We start from the raw sequence: 23,024 nt of genomic DNA on the forward strand, positions 1-23,024 counted from the left end.
TGCACAATCTTTGGCATCCATTTGAAGGAGCTTGCGATTCAGCGTTCAAACCTCATCCGTCCGTGAGCCCATGTGCGATTTTCCAGCATCCCTTCCGATCCACCATCCACCTCTTCTAGATTCGCAGTCATCCGAATTGTCCCCGCGCCCGCGTAGAAGAGATCGCGATCTTCCGGAGTCTCAGGATCCCACGTTCAAGGCCTTGCTACCAGAGCTCCCCAGCTATCTGCGAAGCATCCGGGTCTACGTTCACAGCACATCCCAGCTTCCTCCAAGCGTCCAACCGTGATCCCAGCATCCGCGTCCCAGTTTCATCTCAGCCTTCTGCCATTCCTGGAGTCTACGCGCATCCGCCCATCTTCCAGAATCGCGTCTCATCCCAAGCATCCATCTCACGCACTCCCAGCTGTTCGCATGTGATCCTCGGCATCCCGATTGATTTCCTTCCGAATTAGCATCTCCACCGCGAGAAATCAGGGAACATCGTTGGCCCTAGAGCTCGTGAACTATATGAGGCTCCTCTCAGCTGGGAAGGGGCATCATCTCTCATTTCGAAAAAGAAAACAGGGGGCCTCTACCATTGAGAAAAAAAAGGGAGAAACAGAGCATGCTCTGTTTCCGAAAAGAATAGAAAAAATATGGGGAGACTACTATCTTTTATGGAGGGCTGATATCTTAGGAAGGGTGATGGAGGAACCTTTGATGTACTGCTCTTTGAAGTAAACTCTGAACTTTTGCTTTGAATGATTTATATGTACCGATATGTTCTTGATCCATGCATAGTTATTTCATAGATAGTTCTTTAATGGCTTATGTCTATTGATATATGGATTGCTTTAGTATTTAATTCGTCGTAGACGTAGTAAGCACGATGAATGCTTAGAAGTTGAGTTTATATGTTAATGAAACATATACCATGATTAGATCTATCTTACCATTAGTCTTTAATCAAGAACTATAGAGTTTATTTCTTGGATGCAATATCATCAAGTGGAATTTCAGATCTCTACCATCTTTATTTCATTAAACTTTGTTTATTTATCTATTATTCTCTGCTTTTAATTTCTAAAAATCAACTAAAAATTACATCTAAAAACTACGCTAATAATCCATAGATCGTTCCCTGAGGAATCGACCTCGGACTTCCGAGTTATACTACTTGTGCGATTCTCCTGCACTTGGGAGAGCAGTTTTGCGACGCATCAGTCTGGCTGAAGACGTTAAACTTAGCACTTGTTGGGAGGCAACCCAATTCTCATAGGTCATTTTTGCACATTTTCTTGTTGCATATTTTTCAATTTCTTAACAGGGGTCCTCATATTACTGATTCAACTAAGGTAAAATGCTTCTACCCTTCATATGTATCGCATATCTTCGTCCGAAATAAAATAAAATAACATAAAAAAAATATATTGAGGATAATGTCTGATCTAGGTTGGGGGGTATGGGGTTGGAGTTTTTGATTTATTTGTCAAATTTTTGATTTGTTTTTCAAATTTTTGATTTGTTTTTCAAATTTTTGATTTATTTTTCAAATTTTTGATAAAGAAGTTTTATCTCAAAAAAAAGAAAAGAAGAAGAAGCCCAATTTCTATGCCTTAGTGCTGAAATGATAAACACACGAAGTATATAAAATCTAAAAAGCCCAATGACTAGTCAGGAATAAGACAATTTGAGTTCTTTTTATTAAAAGTTTTTTTAGTGAGTTGTAAGATAATTTTTACTTTGGAATTTCACAACACACATGGTCTGCACTTCTAAGGGTTAGGTTCAACATTATGTTGTTAAGTTTGGTAGCAACCTTGAGTCCTAATGAATCATACTTATCTAATTCACTTTTCTCAAAAAAAAAAGTGGATTTAGTCTGGTACATCGAAAACGACTACTTATTGTCAAAGGTCAGTGGGCTTGTATGAGGAACCCGAGCATAGGTCCATAGGGGAGTCTTGATGCCCAACACTTTACGCCATCTGGTGTAGGAGTTGTTAACTGAATGCTCGCTACACGGAGGAATCATCACAAGAGTAAAAGTGCACAATATAAATAAATAATAATAATAATAATAATAATAATAAGAGAAAAAAAAATTGATCTTGAAAAAAATGATAGTGTGAAAGCCGTCGTTGTAAAAATTCGAGTAACTGAAATATTACAGATAAAGCCCATGAGGTATTAAAGTAAATATCCACAATTCTCGAAATCCTGCAAGATAGGATGATTTTAAATCAGTGATTAGGACTTATCTGACTGATTCTTGGAAACTACTAGCTTTAGCAGTATTGTGGGGGATTCAAAGCCTTAGCTTGTGCATGGCCCAGATATCATCAAGCATCCAAGTATAAATAAGCCTTACAACTCTCTAACAAAAACTTAATGACTTCAACTTAAATTATAAGCTGACCTAAGATTTGGGCTGATTTTGTAATTAAAACTTTGTGTGCTTTTAAAATTTTTGGCATTTATGCATTTGAAATTAGATTTTATAAAATGATAAAATAAATTCTTTGGGTAGAAACGATAATTTGTGGGTATCTGTGTCAGAAATCCTCACGAGACAAAACTCGTCCACTAGGACCACCTGGGGGTTTAAAGCCTTATTGCATATGGTAAATGCAATCGCAATTCCTGCGAAAGTGAGTTAGTCTTTTATTTTGCTCGAGAACTAGCAAAATGTAGGTTTAGGGGTGGGATAAGTGCTAAATAATGCATAAATTAACCTCTTACTCATAGCACGTATCATTATTTTTATGCACTTATTTTAAATTTAAACATAAGAAAATGTGTTTCCCTTCATCATTGAATTCTAATAAATTATTAGAGATAATTTAAATATGATTTAATTATTTATTGACTAAGCCTAATGTATGCAGGTCAAGTCAAACTCAATTGGATAGTGCCTAAATCCACACTGCATTCTATCAATTTCTTCACACGTTCACCCATCAAAAACAAGTCTTTCCACGTGTCCAAACTTCCCAAATTCCTTTCTTAACATGTGGCCATCCCAAGTTCACGCATCCTCTCCCCTGTTCCGAGTCCATCCTATATCCACATCATCCTTCCGCATTATCCTCTCCCGCGACCGTAATCCAACTCGTCTGCAGCCTTCCTCCTAGCTCACGAATCTGTTTGTAATCATCCCACGGATCAGCCAGAGCCTTTCCTTCCTGCGTCCGCATTTTCCAGCATTCTTCCGGATCAGCTCTCCCTCCGAGCTACACATCATCCATGTGTGGATAAGCTCCCCAGTGTCCATGGAACAGCACCCTGCGTCTTCATCTCCGAGAGCATCCAATTGACTGTGCGTCCCAGACTTCACGGAAACAGAACAACCATCCCCTGCATCCCAGAACCGCGTCTTCTCTACGTTCTCACCAGCGTGAAGTCCAGCACCTCCCACAGATCCGTATCCATGCACTCGAGAGAATAAGAGCCCCATTGTTTACGGATAAATCCCAGCATCTGGGTATCCTGTGGCCAACCGGGATAGCATCCTGAACAACCGCCCATCCTCTTCTTCTTCCGCTTATCCCATGCGTGCGAACTTCAGCGCCTCAACCTCCTGAATCAGTCCAGATAGGCTTTGATCCTCCTAGATTTCCTATTCTGGATCGAGCCAGCCTTCATCTCGTTCGCAATGAACTTCCATCATCCACGGGATACAGCCTAGCATTCGTTTTCAGCATCTCAGCTTTCCGGATCAACTCCATCCAGCGTCGGATTCCCCTACTTCAGAACAAATTCTTAGCGATTTTCCGTAATCCATCTTTATCTCATGGTCGGCCAAGTCCCAAGCCTCACAACCTCCCCCCGTGCCCAGCTGCTCACCCGCATGCATCCCGAGCTTCACGGATCGTTCCCCCATCCATGGACGAGTCCAATTCTTCATCCAGCAATCTCAGTCATGTGCGTCACTCCCACGTCCATGTACTCCATGATCCAACTCCATCCGACTTCTTCGTGTCATCCAGCCATCCGGATCAGAGCCAGCAGGGTGTCCACTGCGTCCAAGGATCAAGGAGCAGAGTCATCCGCCTTCCAACCGCATCCCGCTTCCTTTCCACGTCCTTATCTTCCCACTCGCACGTGAAGCAAAATAGGGGATGCCAAGCCTATATAAAGGAGATCTCTCTAGCGAGAGAAAGGCATCCTTTTGAGGGAGTCCCACCGAGCGTGCCAGGGAGACATCAGCGATCAGAGAAAGGGAAGGAAGTAGTCTTCATGGAGGGCTAATCTTCACTGGGGCTGGATGCAGCCCTAACAAAGGGACACAGGTTTTGTTTATTTAATTTCATATTCTTGAAATTGTATAGACATTCTTGCTCTTAATAAATATTCTTGTCTCATGCTTAAATTCTGTGATTTTAAGTATGATGTCTATACAAATATTTTTCATAATCATTAAAGTAAAAATAAGATAGCTCATGCTTAAGAAAGATGCAGTGTGCTGCCACTTTAGATTAGGATAGACATTTCATGCTAACTGAAGATGAACTATGCCTAAATTACTTGTGTGAAATTTTATTCGAATGCTTATTAGGCTTATAGCCAATTTGCATAATAATCCAAGAATGAAATAAATTACAAATAACCCTTGTTGCTATGTTAGTGGTGAATTTCTGGCCCTAGGCTCTTCAACTTATATTATTTCCAATTGCATTCTTTATCAAATTACATAGGTTAATATTCTCCATTAATTCATCTTTACAAATTGAGAAGAAAACAACTGTACCCCAATCCCTGTAGATCGACACCTGTAGTCACTATCCTATAATATACGTGCTATTGTGTGGTCTTTAAAGTTGACTACCACTAGGATGACTTCGGAGTTCTGTCAACTCTTTAATCAGTGCATCCAAAATATGTTTCAACTTTACAAATCCTGTGACTCCTCACAAGGATTACTGTGGCCAAGATTTTGCTAAATTGAATACAAGGGCATTATCTTCTGTCACCGGGAGTGGTCAATTCCATCTTAACTCACGCACTGACTTCGCAAGTACTTGACTGCACCCAGCAGCCTTCCATCACCGAATTAGAAATTCAAATAGTTCGGTACCAAAGTACAGTGAGTTGCTTGTAAGTCACTGTGGTGATCTCAGGTCTGAGGGATACTTATACCCATATCCACTCGGAACATCTCTTGACAGTAGAGCGTTTCGGAACTAGTCACGTTCAGTGAAATATACTCCTACACTTCACCTGTATGGCATATCAGTGTCTCTACACTCTTTGGTTAAGAGAATAACCAACGATACGGCACACAACGACCAATTTTTGATAATGCTACTGTCTTAGTAATAGCATATCGTTTGGTCGCGAACAGGTTTAAGGACTTATAGACAAATCCTTCTTTATTTTTTAAAAGAGTCCTAAGGACTTCATTATATTACAAGAGTTCAAAAACATGTACAAAATATATACGATGAATAATGCTCAATAATCTTTTATTAATTCATTAATTCATATACAATTCAATCATCAACAAGCTGACGATTGACTTTTAGGACACAATTCCTAATAAAATGATGGTTGCAACTTCTTCCATTGCCATGATTTGCTTTCAAATGCAAGGGATAAGGTGATCATTAACAAGCTCTTATAGCAGAATAGGAAGCTTGAGGCCTAGCTTTCGGGATGCAAAAGAAGGATCAACTAGGTAATATTCTATATGAAGGCGTCTTAGGTTGTTGTGGCTAGTTATTTTGTAGTGTCTCAATTTTGAATGTTTAATGTATTAAGGTTCTCAAGTTGAATGTTTTAGGGTTTGGGGAGTGTCCAAATTTGGATGTTTTGGGGATTGTCCTAGGTTGGATGTTTTGTTTTGGGGGTTATCCCAACTTTTTTTTATAATTTCTAAACTATCTATGCAATGGGAATGATATATTTCATTTAAATAAATAGCTTTACATGATGCACTAAGAGCAACTTTGCACTAGAGCACTCCAAAGCTTTCTGATCCTAAGCATCTTTCAAAAACCTTGCACATTTCAAAGCTGAAATACGTAATCAAGACACATATTTATCCAATGAAGACACATTCTAAACTTTTACATTGTTCCCCTTGTTAACCCCATAGTTTCAACGGTTTGTTATTTGATTTTGATGATAACAAACAAATGAATTTAGTTTATTATTATAATTATAGTAAACGAATGAAAATTAGAAATTGAGATTTCTTTTGAAGGCAGATGCTGAAATTATGAATGTATGTTAGTATTTTTGGCATAACATTTTATTGAAATATAATATTAATGTAATTCTTATTGATCTGGAGAGAAGACTTATTTATCTAAAACTTTTATAATCAATATATTTTCATATTTGAACATTGGCTATGAGTAACAGGGTCTGCAAGTTATCTATTCGTAGCTATAATTTAGACTGACATATGTTTACTCCTTTAGCTATAACTTTTCAACCAAATGTTCTTTTAAAATGATTCTTATCAGGTTTGAAAGATAAGTTAAAGGGTTACAACTTTTATATAAATATATTTTGAAATTTGAATGTTACCTATGAGTAATAGGGTCTGCAATCTATCTATCTATAGCTGTAATTTAGGCTGACATATGTTAACTCTTTTATCTATAACTTTTCAACTAAATGCTCTTTTGAGATGATTCTTATCAGGTTGGAAAGATAACTAAAAAGGATACAAATTTGTCTCCAGCCACTAAGTTAAATTCAGCTTTTTGATTTGTCAAAAAGGTGCTGCAAAGCAGAAAACTAAATCTGACCCGAATCTGCCTACATTAAATGTGTTAGAAAGGGATTTCCAAAACTTCAAATTATTTCAAATGAAAAAATAGCTTCTCAAGCCTATAAAAGTAGGTTCATACCTCATATTGCAACAAGGAAGGGAGTTCCATAGAGTTTGAAGACAAATCAAGAGAGTATTATGCTTACAAGTAAAAGGCCTTTCTTGTTAAAAAATTAAGTGTAGTGCTTTTATTCTTGTTATTTTGATTAAGTATTGTAAGAGAGTTGTTGAGCTCTTGTTAGCTTGAGTGATAAAGAGGATTGCTTGGGAGTAGATCAACCAAGAATTAGCTCGGATGTCACCAAGTGTAAAGGTTGCTTGCACTCGGAAGATAAGCGATTTGTAAAGCTTTGGAGAAGCATAGTAGATTAAATCTTCGAAAAGAGTTTCGGAGAGTCGATGTAGGCTCACAAGGAGACCGAACCACTATAAATCATTGTGTAACACTTTTCTTTCCTTCACTTTTTACTTTTACATACTTAGTTGTATAATTGCAATTATTACTTGCTATACTTGTTGCATCTAGTTTATTTCATTAGATTTAAAAATCTGAGGGGATATGATTTTATTTTCGCAAAAGTTTATAAACCCAATTCACCCCCCTCTTGTGTTGCCTAATTGGGCTAACAATTGGTATCAGAGCAAGGGCTCTATTTATAGGCTTAACCATCTTAAAGTAGATCATGGCAATCATAATAGGAACCTCTCTTGCTGAAGGTCAATCGACCAATAGGCCATCTTTGTTTAGTGGTTTAAACTATAACTATTGGAAGGCTAGAATAAGAATATATGTCTAAGCTATAGATTATGAATTATGGAAGGCCATTGCAAATGGACCTAAAATACCAACTAAGGTTGTAGAGAGAAAAGTCTTTACCAAGTCCAAAAATGAATGGCATGATATTGATGTGAAACATATTCAAATGAATGCTAAAGCCATGAACTTGTTGTATTGTGCATTAGATCCTAATGAGTTCAATAAAATTTCTACATGTAAAACGGCTAAAGAAATATGGGATAGAATAGAAGTAACTCATAAAGGTACTAATCAAGTTAAAAAGTCAAAAATTAGCATGCTTATGCATAATTATGAACTCCTTAAGATGAATGTCGAAGAATCTATTTTCGACATGTTTACTAGGTTTACCAATATTACTAATATTTTGAAATCTCTTAGTAAATCTTATACTAATATTGAAATGGTGAGAAAGATTCTTAGTTCTTTGTTAAAAAGTTGGGAGCCAAAAGTCACTGCAATACAAGAGGCAAAAGATCTTACAAAGCTTAGCTTGGATGAGCTTTTGGGTTCTCTAATGACCTATGAGCCATCCATGAAGCCGGAGGAGGAGGATAACAAAAGAAAGAAAGGCTTAGCTCTTCAATCATCCATCACCGACGAATCAAGTGAAGAAGATGAGGATCTTGCTTTGCCTACAAAGAAATTTAAAAGATTTCTATGTAAAAAAAAAGCAAGGGGCAAAAAGATTTCAAAAGTGAGATGCAGCCAAAGATGAAATCATATGTTTCCAATGTAAGAAGCTGGGCCATATCAAATATGATTGTCCTCAATTAAAGAAGTCAAGTAAGAAGGAGAAGAAGAAAGTCATGGTAGCGGCATAGGGCGAAAGTGATTCAAGTAGCTCTATCAACCCTAAAGGATGAATTTTGATGATTACAAAACACTTGAGATAATATTGTGTACTAATGATGTTAGCTTAATTGTCAAGTTTTATAAGTCAAGAAAAATTATAAGAAATGAAGAACTGCAAAATTATTAGTTCTTCACAAACACTTCATTGGATATGTTCTAAAAGGAAAATGATCATAATCTAATCTATGAAGATCAAAGATAAAGTCTAAAGTTTTCTGTTTGAAAAACTTGAGTTGATCCCTAAGCAAAAAGGACAAGTTTGAGTTGACTCTGGCATGTTTTCTTCAAGTGGCACAGTCAATGAGTCGACCCCTGTAAAACATGAGTTGACCCTTGTGTAGTTCAAATTAAACAGAGAGCTTTTACCGCTTGAGACAAAGTTTGAAGAGTTAACCCTTGTTCCAAATGAGTCGATCCTTGCGTTTGAAGAGTCGACCCTAGTTCAGTCTCAGCGACATACAGAAAAATTATTGGATGAGTCGACCCTTGTGTTAAGAGAGACGACTCCTGAAGAAGATGAGTAGACCCTTGTGTTTAAAAAGGCGACTCCTGAAGAAAATAAGTCGACCCTTAAGGTTAAAGAGTCGACCCTTTAAAGTTATCACAGCAAGAACCGTCTCAATATCTTGAAGTGCCGACCTAGGATAAACATGAGTCGACCCCTGTACTGCTGAGACCACAACAGAAAACTTGCAACAACTTTTATCTTCTTTTGTAACAGAAAAGATTCCCATCAGAACGAAAAGAAAGTAATTCAAATTTCGCTGAAGAACTCGTCTATAAATTCAAAGGAACCTTAAAATGGAAACAATAAGGAAAAGAAAAAAATATTTTGTCAAAGAAAAAAAAGTTTCCACCAAAGAAAGAAGAAGAAAAAGTTAAACAGTTCATCATCCTCACCGGCATTCATCTGAAACTTTCTCCTGTGAGAAAATCAGTTGAAGCTTCTCATCAAATGGATTGTCTGAAAACCAACTGGATTGTTTGTGAGTCCGGAAAAATAAATAGTGTAAAGTTTTTGGTTGGTTTGTTTGAAAACCAACTGGATTGTTTGTGAGTCCGAAAAACAAACGATTATAGGTTTTCGGTTGGTTGCCTAGGAAAACCAACTGGATTTTTGATTGTGAGCTCGGAAAACAATCAGGCTGTAATATGTTGGGTTATAGTAAAATCTCAAGCTAGGCTTTGAGAGTGGATGTAGGTACTGGAAGTGCACCGAAACACTATAAATTCTGGTGTTTGTGTGCAGTTTATCTCTCTTCTTCCACTGCATATTTCTAACTGCTTTCCTCAACTTATTCACTGATTTATTTGTGCAACTTTAATTCCACTCCTAAGTCTACATGTTGCTAGAAGATAACTGTAACTCATTCACTTCACACTATTAATTTTAAAAGACTCAATTCACCCCCCCGGGGCTGCACCTCTGGGCATCAAGCTCCGATGAAGAAAATGATAATGAGCTTGCTAATCTTTGCTTCATGGCAAAAGAAGATAATGAGGTATGTAATTCTATTAATAATAATTTCTCATATGATGAATTGCAAAATGTTTTTAAAGAATTGGTTGAATAATTTAGAAAACTTGGTAAAAAATGTTTCTCTTAAAAATGAAGTTTTGAAAAATGAGAATGAGGTTTTGGAAAAGAAAGTCAAAGAACTATCTTCAAAGTTAGAAACTTCATCTTCAAATAATCTAAAGCATGAACATAAATCTTTAAAAATAAAAGTTCAAGATTTAACCTCTACACTTTCTAAATTTGTGCAAGGAAAAGAAAACTTGAATACTTTATTTGAAAGACAAAGATGTACTTTTAATAAGATCAGAAATGGGTATGATTATTCTCAAAAGCAAAAGTTTTATGAAAGCTTATTTGTTAAGGCAACTTCTTCAAGTTATTATTGTATGAAGAATGGTCATATATCTTATTCATGTCATATGAAGTAATACTTATGTTGGAACGAAAAAGGTTTGGGTTCCTAATAACCTTATGAATGTTGGAACCAAAAATATTTGGGTTCCAAAGTAACTTGTATAATTTTTAGAACTAACCTTTTTGGACCTAAGAGAGTTTGGGTATCAAATTTCAATTAATACTTTTAATTTTTGTAGATATGTTTAAAATCTCAATGAGAGGTTAATCAATTTGAAAGAAATCAAGTTTGGATACTAATACCTAGACCTAATGATCATTCCATAATTAGTACTCAATAGTGCTGAGTGATTGTTGATCCCCTATTTAATTTTGATGAGCCCAAAATACTTAAGTATATTTCATATTGTACTAATGAATTCAAATGAGTGTTTCAGATAAAATATTTTTAAATTTGAAAAAATACCTTAGAAAATGGTTCAAGGATTTTAAGTTGAGTTTTACTCATGTTTGGTACCATTTAAGTCTTTGACTTGCACTCGAGTCGACTTCCAGAATTCTCGAGTCGACTCTGGCACATGGTTACTGTCTGGCACTTCCTCGAGCCAACTCCCAAATGAGGTGAGTCGACTCTTACAAGAATGACAGAGAGCAGTTTTTCAAGAGTGCAGAGCGCGAGTCGACTCCAACTGTGCATGAGTCGATTTTTATAGAAAGAACAAAGAGCTGATTTTTAAGTCGTAGAGCGCAAGTCGACTCCAACTATTCACGAGCCGACTCTTACAGAAAAATCAGAGAACAAGTTTTCAAGGCACAGTACTCGAGTCGACTCTAACTGTTCACAAGCCGACTCATACAGAAAAATACAGAGAACAAGTTTTTAAGCTATAGTGAGCAAGTCGACTTCCAGAAGTTTCGAGCCGTCGCCCGCAAATTGAAGCTGCAAAGTACTTTCTTCGGCACAGTGGACGAGTCGACTCGAACTGTTCAAGAGTTGACTCTTATATAAAATGACCGAGAACATATTTTCATAGACCAGAATGCAAGCTGACTTCGGAATACTCGAGCCGTCTCCTAGAAAAGAGCTGGTAGTTCACATCTGAAGATGCCGTGCGCGAGTAGACTCCCGACTACTTCGAGCCGACTCTAACAGGATCAACAGAGAGCTTATTTGTAAGAGCCCAAATTCGAGTCGACTCCAAATTTTCACGAGGCAACTTCTGTTTCAGCTGAGCCGACTCCAAGATGGGCAAGTCAACTCCAATCCCAATGAATACTTTATCAGGACGTGTAATTTTGTCAGAACGGCTATTGTCTCCTCTCTAACGGCTAGTTTTTGAGGAGTTAAGCTATAAAAGATGGTTCTAAGTATAAACAAAAAATAGAGAGACATTCCATTGAGAGTATTCAAGTCTATCAACCACCAAAGAAGAGTTAAGAGTTTTTGAAAGCGAAAAGAGGAGTTATTGCATCCCAAGCGATTTCAAGAGCACTCCTTACATTAAAGGCTCATTGAAGTGATCCTCAACTACCAACGCATTCAAGAGAGGATCCAGTAAAGGAGAAGCCAAGTCTTCCATCAGCAAAATCTGTTTGAGGGCTTCTTCCTTTACATTTTGTTTATATTGCTATATCTACTTATTTAGAAGCTTGTAATCTTTAAACTCTATTTCTCTGATATTTGTTACTTGATTCAATCCCCTGATTGAATCAAGGGGTTAAGGGTTGTTTGTGAGCCCGAAAAAATAAACGAGGCGGTTTTAGTCGGTGAGCCAGGAAAAACCAACTAGGTTCGTTGTGATCCTATGAAAACAACAAGTTGGGCTGTGAGAATGTAAAACAACTGGGCTGTAATCTTAAAATTATAGTGAACGCCTAAGGAAAGCTTAGGAAGTGGACGTAGGAGCAAGAGGTTGGCTCCAAACCACTATAAAAATTTTGTGTTTGTGTTGTGATTTTTCTTCCTTTACTTCTCTACTGCTTTCTTGTAGATTGCTTAATAACATTTGCTTAAAATCAAGAAAGCTTTCATAATCCTCAATAGATAAATTTAAAGAATCTAATTTCAATTAGAACCCAATTCACCCCCTCCCTCTTGGGTTGTCTTCTGGGCAACAAGTGGTATCAGGGCAAATGGTCTAATATTGATTGTTGATCCAATCTATTTGAGCAAAAGATTAAATGGCAACTCAATTTGGGTCCACCCTAAGTGAAGGGTAGTCTACCAATAGGCCACCTTTGTACAATGGAACAAACTACACCTATTAGAAGGCTAGAATGAGGATATTCATACAAGCCCAAGATTATGATGTTGAGAGCATAATAATAAATGGACCACACATTCCCACATACATTGTAGATAATATTGCTATTCCTAAGCTTGAAAAAGATTGGGATGATAATGATAGAAAAAGGGCCCAACGAAATGCTAAGGCAATGAACGTACTTTATTGTGCCTTAGATGCAAATGAATTCAATAGGGTTTTGATAAGTGCTGAATAATTTATAATTTAGTTATCTTTCCATAGCACTTATCAATGTTCTTAAACTGATAAATATGTATTTTACCATGAAATTGAATAATTATTGAAATATATTTAAAATATGGTAAGAAGTAAATAATTCTTTTCTTAAACCAGACTCTGAACTTGTCTCTCTCTTGGTTGCGATCTTTCATGAAAACTACAGGAAAACATATAAGGAGGAGATTGTGTTGACCCGATTTGGTAACCTAATGGAGTTGTAATCAAGCTAAGGTTATAATTAAATGGGTTTTGGTCCTGATTAGATTGAAAGTTATAATTAATTATTTTTGTGTGGGGAAAGGTTTGATTAACCTTTTTTATTAAGTCATGGTCTTGTTTTTAGTCTTTTTTATTTTATCTGGTCGAGTTCAGTCTGAAGCAGTTTAGCAAAAATTAAATTTAAATGATATTGGGCTCGAGAACAAGTTCAAGCAAATCAACGATCATGACCGACCTCAAATCCAAAGCCAATTTCCAACCAATCCCATTCCTTTCCCGCGACTACCGTCTGTGGCTCCCCTAAGCAATCCAACGGTTCAGAAATTTTCATCTCCGCATCACGTTTCCAAACTAAGCAAAATAGGGGAGACCTTTGTTTTAAATCCACATATGCCCATTTTCACGTTAAAATAGAGCAAGAAAAAGAACTTTTCTCAAAATTACTGAAATCATTGTTCATATGAACAGTGTTTTGAAATCAATGTTCATATGAACAGTGTTCCAAAATGACACTGTTCATATGAACAGTGTTCCGTGAAAATACTGTTCATATGAACAGTGTTATGAAATTTCACTATTCTTCTTCTTCCTCCCGCAGTGCATCACGGCCGTCCATCTTCCATGGCATCCTCCCGTCGATCCTGCGGCCAGCCTCTCTTCCTAACCGTCCGTGATCAGCGATCCAGTGCATCCAGCAGCACGCCTCCGACCCAGCAATCTCCCAATGCCCATCAAGCCGTGATCGGCTCCTCCCAGCTCCATTCCGTCGATCCCGCGGCCATCTCTGAGGATGATAGTAGTATTTTGATGATTATTACAACAATTAAGGGTATATCTAATTAAATATTACAAGGTAATATGATATATCATTAATAAGTTCATCATTCTCGATACATTAGAAGAATGAGATCAAGATGTATTTCAATAATTAATAATGAGATAAAATTTGCGATAGAAAAGAGATAGTGAATTCTAAATTCTAATTCGTCAAAGTTTCAAGTGAAATGTACTCTTAAGGGACAATAGTAATTTTCATTGATTAGAGTATGAAGCATCGCCATGACATATATACAAAATTGCTTGAAGCATATTTCATTGATTATATGGATGAATCTAACCTTAAGTTGCAGTAAAGTATGAAACAAGTCAACCCCAAGATTGGTGGAGTCGACCACGGCACATCAATAGAACCATTCGGCATACTTCTGCAAAAATGGCACGGATGAACAGTACTTGGGTCGACCCAAGTGAAAGTTGAGTCGACCCAATCCTCAAGCCTCAAGAAAACAAGTCTCTGGAATCCCTAAGAGAGTCGACCCAAATGGAACCTGAGTCGACCGAACCTTGAGTCGACCCCAAATGAACCTGAGTCGACCCAAAAGGCAGTGTCAATTCAAAATCAGTTCTCTGGAAACCCTGAGAGGGTCGACCCAAGTGGAATTTGAGTCGACCCAACTAAACCTTGAGTCGACCCAAAAAGAGTTGAGTCGACCCAAGTGAAGATCGGCTGAAATATAAGATTCTGTGTTTCCTGAGAGGGTCGACCCCAATGTAGCATGAGTCGACCCAAGTGAAAGTTGGGTCGACCCCAGTAAAAGTTGAGCCGACCCAAGCACGGGCAGAAGCATAACGGCTAGTTCTGCAGAAGTACCTTCTATCCTTCCAACAGCAAGCAACGGCTAGTTTTTGAATTCTGATGAATGGGGGTTGTCCAATGGATGAGGAAAACTATTTAAAGTGACACTATTCATCAGAGAAAGTAACCTTTTGCAAAATATCAAAGCTTACACAAGAAAGACAAGTGCGCTAATCTTCTTCATCCAAGTGCTTCATTTAAAGATTCAAAAGAAAGTGGTTGAGCAGATTCAAAGAGACACTAAGAGCTCCATCCACCCTTGAAGAGTGAAGCATTCTTGACAAAGAAGAGAGAAGTCTCATCAAGCGATAACTATATTCTAAACTCTTCTTTGTAGCTTATAATTGTTATATTTGCTCATCTAGGAGCTTCAACTTTCTTTTTTCTTTTGTTAATCACCTTGTAAAGGTTTGTTGGTGAGCCCGCAAAACCAACGGTGTAGGTTTATTGGTGAACCCGTAAAACCAATTATGAAGGTTCGTTGGTGAGCCCGTAAAACTAACATAGGTTTTTGGTGATCCCGAAAAACCAAAGTGTAAAGATTTTTGGATTGTGAGCCCGAAAAACAATCCAACTGTAATCCGTGGGATTATAGTGAATTCCCAAGGGGTCGCTTGGGGAGTGGACGTAGGTGCTTAGGAGAGCACCGAACCACTATACTTCTTGTGTGTTTGTATTGTGCATTAGTTTAATTTCACTCACTAACTAATTGACTAAAGTAAGATAGCAAAAATTTAGAAAAACCAATTCACCCCCCCTCTTAGCTTGTCACCTTGGGCAACAAGTGGTATCAGAGCAAGGTGCTCACATAGTATTTGTTGATCTCACAATCAAGAGACAAAGATCATGACAACCCAAGTAGGATGTTCTATGAGTGAGGGTCAATCCACAAATAGACCTCCTCTATTTAATGGCACTAATTACACATACTGGAAAGCTAGGATGAGGATATTCATTCAAGCTCTAGACTATGAATTGTGATATATTATAACTAGAGGACCTCACTCACCTACAATTAGTATAGAGGGCACAATCATTTCCAAACCAGAAATGGATTGGAATAAGAGTGATAGAAGACTAGCACAACTAAATGCTAAAGCAATTAATGTGCTTTACTGTTCACTAGATGTAAGTGAATTCAATAGAATATCTACATGCATCTCCGCGAAAAAAATTTGGGATAAACTGGAGGTCACACATGAAGGAACTAATCAAGTTAAGGAGTCAAAAATAAACATATTAGTACATAAGTATGAGTTGTTTAAAATGGAATCCACTGAATCCATAACTGAAATGTTTACTCATTTCACGGAAATCATAAATGGGCTAAAGAATTTAGGAAAGTCTTATACTAACTCTGAATTGGTGCGAAAAATTCTCAGGTCTCTACCAAGAGTTTGGGAGGCTAAGGTAACAGCAATTCAGGAAGCAAAGGACCTCAATACACTGCAATTGGAGGAACTTCTAGGATCACTCATGACCCATGAGTTGACCATGAGGCAAAATTCAGAAGATGAGGTCAAGAGAAGAAAGATCATTGCATTAAAGTCTACCACTCCAAAACACGAAACTGAATCGGAAGAATCTGATGATGAGGAGGAATTTGATGAAGAAGGAATGGCTATGCTTGGAAGAAAATTTAGAAAATTTATGAGAGGTAAGAAGAAATTTAATAAAAAGAAGCCCTTCTTCAAAGGTAGCTCAAGCAAAGAAAAGAGTAAGGACAAAGAAAAGGAAAAGGAAACACCAATTTGTTACGAGTGTAACAAGCCCGGGCATTTCAAGATAGATTGTCCGAAATTGAAGTGGATGGCAAGAAAACTTAAGAAGAAGAACTTCATGGCTGAATGAAGTGAAAGTGAGGCATCAAGTTCGGAAGAGGAAGATCAACAAGAGTCGGCACAAATCTGCCATATGGCCAATGACGATGAGGTAGATTCTGAACTTGAATGTGATTTTTAGAACTCATGGAAGAACACAAAAAACTAATCAATAAAAATAAAGTGCTAAAAGATGAAAATCAATCTCTTATCAAAGATAAACTGAAACTATCTAATAACTATGAAACATTAAGTAGGAGATTCACAAATGAAACCAAGAATCTAATTGCTGAAAATGTCAAGTTAAAAGAAGATGCTGAAAAATACAAATCCTTAGTAGACAAGTTTACACTTAGTTCAACCAAATTAAATATGATTCTTGATAGTCAAAAAGCCGTATATGATAAAGCTGGATTAGGATATAAAACAAATAGGAAACAAAAATACTTAAAGAACATATTTGTGAAAGCCAAAAATGAAAATATAACTTATCATTGCTGCAATAAATTAGGACATAAAGCATATGAATGTAACTATAGAAAGTCTAGCAACAAGAAATTGAGTAATAATTATAAGCTTAAATTCCAAAAGGAACATCAAGTACTAATCCTAAAGGATCCAACATAGTTTGGGTACCTAAAGCTTATTCTTGATCTTGATTGCAGGGGTGTCTTGCAGCTAATAAGATGGATAAACGATGGTATCTAGATAGCGGCTGTTCAAGACACATGACAGGTGACGTAGAATAATTTGTCACCTTGGAATCTAAGAAGGGTGGAGTAGTAACCTATGGAGACAATGGAAAATGGTATATCATTGGAAAGGGTAAAATTTTTATTACTCTATCTACCTTTATAGAAAATGTCTTATTAGTTAATGGTTTGAAACATAATCTACTTAGCATAAGTCAATTTTGTGATAAAGGTTTTAAAGTCACATTTGAAGCCTCAGTATGCATAATCACAAATCCTAAAGATAATAGCATTGTACTTATAGGACAAAGGCAAAGAAATATTTACATGGTAGATCTTCATGAATTGGGCAAGAAAAATGGATTATGTTTAATTACTAATGAAGAAAAGAAAAATGAAACAAGTTGGCTTTGGCATCGTAGACTAGGACATGCTAGTATGGACCTAATATCAAAACTAGTCAAAAAGGAATTAATAAAAGATGTGCCAAAATTGATCTTTGAAAAGGACAAAATCTATGGACCATACTCATTAGGAAAGCAAACAAAATCATCTTTCAAATCAAAGAATATAGTATCGACCACTAGGCCATTTGAACTCATACATATGGATCTATTTGGACGCACTAGAACCGCGAGTCTAGGAGGGAAGAAGTATGGACTAGTTATAGTAGATGATTTCTCAAGATATGCATGGGTTTCATTTCTTGCACATAAGAATGAAGCATTTTCAGCATTCTTGAAATATTATAAAAATATCATAAATGAAAAGAAGCTCACCTTAATAGCAATTCGAAGTGATCATGGAACTCAATTTGAAAATCAACACTTTGAAAAATTTTATAATGAGAATGGTATCTCACATCAATTTTCAGCACCTAGAACGCCTCAACAAAATGGGGTTGTTGAAAGGAAAAATAGGACCTTGGCAGAAATGGCACGCACAATGTTGTGCGAGTCAAATCTTCCAAAGTACTTTTGGGCTGAAGCTATAAGTACTGCTTGCCATATCCTAAATCGGGTTTTAATACGACCAATAACCAAGAAAACTCCTTATAAACTTTGGAAGAATAAGAAACCAACTGCTAAATATCTTAGAGTATTTGGATGTAGATGTTTCATTTTAAACAATGGCAAGGAGAATCTAAGTAAATTCGATGCCAAGTCAGATGAAGGTATCTTTTTAGGATACTCTACATCTAGCAGGGCATACAGAGTATTCAACAAAAGAACTCTTGTAGTTGAAAAGTCAGTTAATATAATTTTTGATGAGTCTGATAGTGAGTCTCCTAGGAGAGAAAATATTCTTGATGATGATGCAGGAATTATTGACTTTGAAAAACTGAATCTTGATGACATGCCAAATCAAGAGATGGAAAATGATTGCGTGCCACCACAATCTCAAGACTTGCCAAAGGAATGGAGGTATGCATATGGACACCCTAAAGATTTAATCATTGGTGATCCATCTCAAGGGGTAAGAACTCGATCCTCTCTTAGAAATTTAAATGATTATCTTGCTTTTGTTTTACAATTGGAACCTAAGACTTATGAAGAAGCTGAAAAAGACACCAATTGGATAAATGTTATGCAAGAGGAATTAAATCAATTCAAAAGAAGTAATGTATGGACATTAACTGAAAGACCAAAGCATAACTCTGTAATTAGAACAAAATGGATCTTCAGAAATAAATTAGATGAAAATGGAGTAGTCATAAGAAATAAAGCTAGACTTGTAGCTAAGGGATAAAAATCAAGAAGAAGGGATAGATTTTGAGGAAACATTTGCTCCCGTGGCTAGATTAGAAGCAATTAGATTATTTCTAGCTTTTGCATGTTTCATGGATTTCAAATTGTATCAAATGAATGTGAAAAATGCCTTCTTAAATGGTTTTATAGAGGAAGAAGTATATATAGAGCAACCTCCTGGTTTTGAGAATCATGAATTGCCAAATCATGTGTTTAAATTACATAAGGCATTATATGGATTAAAACAAGCACCTAGGGCTTGGTATGATCGACTAAGCAAATTTCTACTGAATAATGATTTCAGTAGAGGAAATGTAGATAAAACACTTTTTCTCAAAAGGAAAGACAAAAATCTGCTAGTGGTACAAATATATGTAGATGACATAATCTTTGGTGCCACAAATGATAATCTTTGCAAAGAGTTTGCTAATCTAATGCAAGGAGAATTCGAGATGAGTATGATGGGAGAACTAAATTTCTTTCTCGGATTACAAATCAAGCAAACTAAAGAAGGTATCTTCATTCATCAAACTAAGTACACAAAGGAAATATTAAAGAAGTTTGGGAATAAAAATCACAAGGGAATAGGGACCCCAATGAATCCCACTAGTAAGCTAGACAAAGATGAAAAAGGAAAAAGTATAGATATGAAGCTTTACAGAGGTTTAATTGGATCTTTGCTTTACCTTACTGCTAGTAGGCCAGACATAGTGTTTAGTGTGGGAATATGTGCTAGATACCAATCAGATCCTAAGGAGTCACATCTAAGTGCTGTTAAAAGAATCCTTAGATATTTGAGAGGTACTACAAACATAGGATTATGGTACTCGAGAGACTCCTGTCTAGATTTGCTTGCATACTCTGATGCAAATTTTGCTGGATGCAAATTAGATAGGAAGAGCACTAGTGGAACATGTCAATTTTTAGAAAATAACTTAGTATCATGGTTTAGCAAAAAGTAGAATTCAGTTGCATTGTCAACGGCTGAAGCCGAATATATAGCTGCCGGCAGTTGTTGTGCTCAAGTACTATAGCTTAAGTAACAACTAGAGGACTATGGAGTTAAACTAGATAATATTCCTATAAAGTGTGATAATACTAGTGTCATCAACCTTACTAAAAATCCAGTTCAACACTCTAAGGCCAAACACATTGAAATAAGATATCATTTCATTAGAGATCATATGCAAAATGGGAACATATGTATTGAGCATGTTTGTACTGAGAAACAATTAGCTGACATATTCACAAAATCTTTGAGTGAAGATAGATTTTGTATGCTTAGGAGGGAATTAGGCATATGTGATCCTTTTGATTGAGGAGATATAAAAAGGAGCAAGCTGTCTCATGATACTCTCCTCCCATTTCTAAAAACCCATGAAACATTAGTCAAACTAGTCATCTATAAATTCCTTACTCATGTATCATTGTCCCAGTAAGAATTTGTAAGGATTGGAAGAAAGGAAAATTTTTTAAAAGGAAAAAGGAAGAGAAAGAAAAATTTCTGAACTAGAGTCGACCCAACCCAGAATGGGGTCGATCCAAAGTTGAGTCGACCCAAGAAAAATCTAGGGTCGACCCAACGACGGGACCCCACTGTTAAAAGGGGGACCCGTGAGCAATCTAGGGCACTGTTTTCACTTTGTCCTCTTCCAAAAACTCTATTTCCCACTCTCAAATCTCTTCCAATCATCTCCAAACAGTAGAAGGAAGCTTCCCCAAGCCGTTAGATTAAGATCTTGAAGGAATGGGACCCAAGCGAGCCGTGGCTAAGCGATCCGGGAGGGTTTCACGGACAACCCGTGTTGATAGAAATGCTACAGAGTCTTCTACAGTGCCTCCACAAGGTGAGACACGTGTAGAGCCTCCTCCACCTCCCTCCCCTTCAGTCCAACTTGCAAAATATGCGGGGAGACCGGTTACCACGGGAAGAAGGATCCACTCCGAGTTTTTGGATCAAGAAGAATTCCGGTTGGGTGATTGGATCCAAAGGCAAGGATGGGAGTATCTTTGCTCCCTAGATGTGGTGATCTACCCAGTGTTGGTTCGTGAGTTCTATGCCTTCCTGAAAGTTGGAATGGGAGGGCTTATATCTGAAGTCCGAGGAGTAAGGGTTAGGATTTTAGAAGAAAGTTTGAGTGAGTTGCTTCATCTCTCCTGCGAAGGTACAACTCCAGAAAAGCCTGAAAACAAGTTGAGAGCTCTACGGTTGATTCTTGAGAATGATGATTTCGACTATTCCGAAAATGTAATAGCAAGCTCTCTTTCAGCTGAGATGAGGTTGTTGCACAACTTCATAGGTCGGATTTTGTTTCCGAAGAGCGGAAGATTTGATCTCATTTCTGAGCGAGATTTGGTTGTTATGGAGCACATTATTCAGGGCATTCCCCTGAACCTCCCAGCTATGATGCTTAGACAGATGAGGAAGGTCATAAGCAATACAAGAGTCTCCCTGCCATATGGTATGATACTCACTCTGGTCTTCCAACATCATGACATATTTGTAGAGGGTGAGATCTCCAGGCACCTTTTATTCATTGATACTTACACTGCACGGTCACTAATCCGTATGGGTTATGAGAAGGTGAACGGGCAGTGGGTGCGTACAGGAGCAGGGATACATGCACCGGAGGGTGATGCACCAGAGGTTGGAGACCCCATCCCTGAGGCTGAGGAACCTGAGGAGCATCCTACGGCACCTTCAGAGGCTGGCCCCTCGTCATCTGTTCCCACGGGGTGGACAGATGAGTTTTGGAGTAGGATGACTGAGCTTATGTCAGCTCAGGCGAGGACTATCACTGATGGATTGACGAGCCGGTTGGATATTATGACTGCTGAGATTAGCGATGTCAGAGAGGAGGTCGGAGCATTATGGAGAGAGAGAGAGGCTCATGGTCCATCTGTGCCCCGAGCAGCTGAGTCAGAGGTCTCGGCACAGAGTCATCCAGCTCAGCGAGGTCCACGCCAGACACAGTCCCATCAGGCTCGACCTCCCCTCGCCACTTATGCTAGGAGGATGAGGACTAGATCACAGCCATTAGATACCCCCTAGGCTGATGTTAGCATTATGTTCAGTGCCTAGGATCTATCTAGTTCTCATATGTATTTTGTGTTGATCATGTACTTTGCATTTTGTGTTGATCATGTACTTTGTTGATCATATGTACTTTGGTTTGATTGAAAAATATTGTATTTTTGGCGTTAATGTACTACAATGTTTCATTTTGATCAGTAAAATCTCACTGTTTATTATTTTCTATGTCTACTTATCAATTGCCATGTACCTATTTGATGATGACAAAAAGGAGGAGAAGTAAAGAAAGAAAGAAGTAGCAATAAGTTGACAAACAAGGTTGAAAATTATAATAGGAAAGACTATACATTTAAGGGGGAGCAATATGTAACAATGAAAATGTTAAAGTCTAAAATTTAAATCAAATTTCAGAATTTGGCACATACCTCTCATACCTCGATACATAATCTGAAACTCTTTCGTTATCTCAAATTTTTGAAGTTTCAGCTTTAACCAAATATAAAAGAAAGGGGGAGAAAATCAAAAGTTTAAATTGGCAACATTTGGATGAAATAGGGGGAGACTTCACTCTCATATTTGAAAAGCTGAAATTCAGCAACTTGAGCCCTTCTAAAACTAATTTTAAGATAAGTATCATTTGCTCATACTCAATACTTTGTAATCATCAAAAAGGGGGAGATTGAGGATGATAGTAGTATTTTGATGATTATTACAACAATTAAGGGTATATCTAATTAAATATTACAAGGTAATATGATATATCATTAATAAGTTCATCATTCTCGATACATTAGAAGAATGAGATCAAGATTTATTTCAATAATTAATAATGAGATAAAATTTGCGATAGAAAAGAGATAGTGAATTCTAAATTCTAATTCGTCAAAGTTTCAAGTGAAATGTACTCTTAAGGGACAATAGTAATTTTCATTAATTAGAGTATGAAGCATCGCCATGACATACATACAAAATTGCTTGAAGCATATTTCATTGATTATATAGATGAATCTAACCTTAAGTTGCAGTAAAGTGTGAAACAAGTCAACCCCAAGATTGGTGGAGT

This window comes from Phoenix dactylifera, chromosome 14 (assembly GCF_051530095.1).
Source record: "Phoenix dactylifera cultivar Ajwa chromosome 14, Ajwa_hap1_PhDact_Kaust_v1.1, whole genome shotgun sequence".
Lineage (NCBI taxonomy): Eukaryota > Viridiplantae > Streptophyta > Magnoliopsida > Arecales > Arecaceae > Phoenix > Phoenix dactylifera.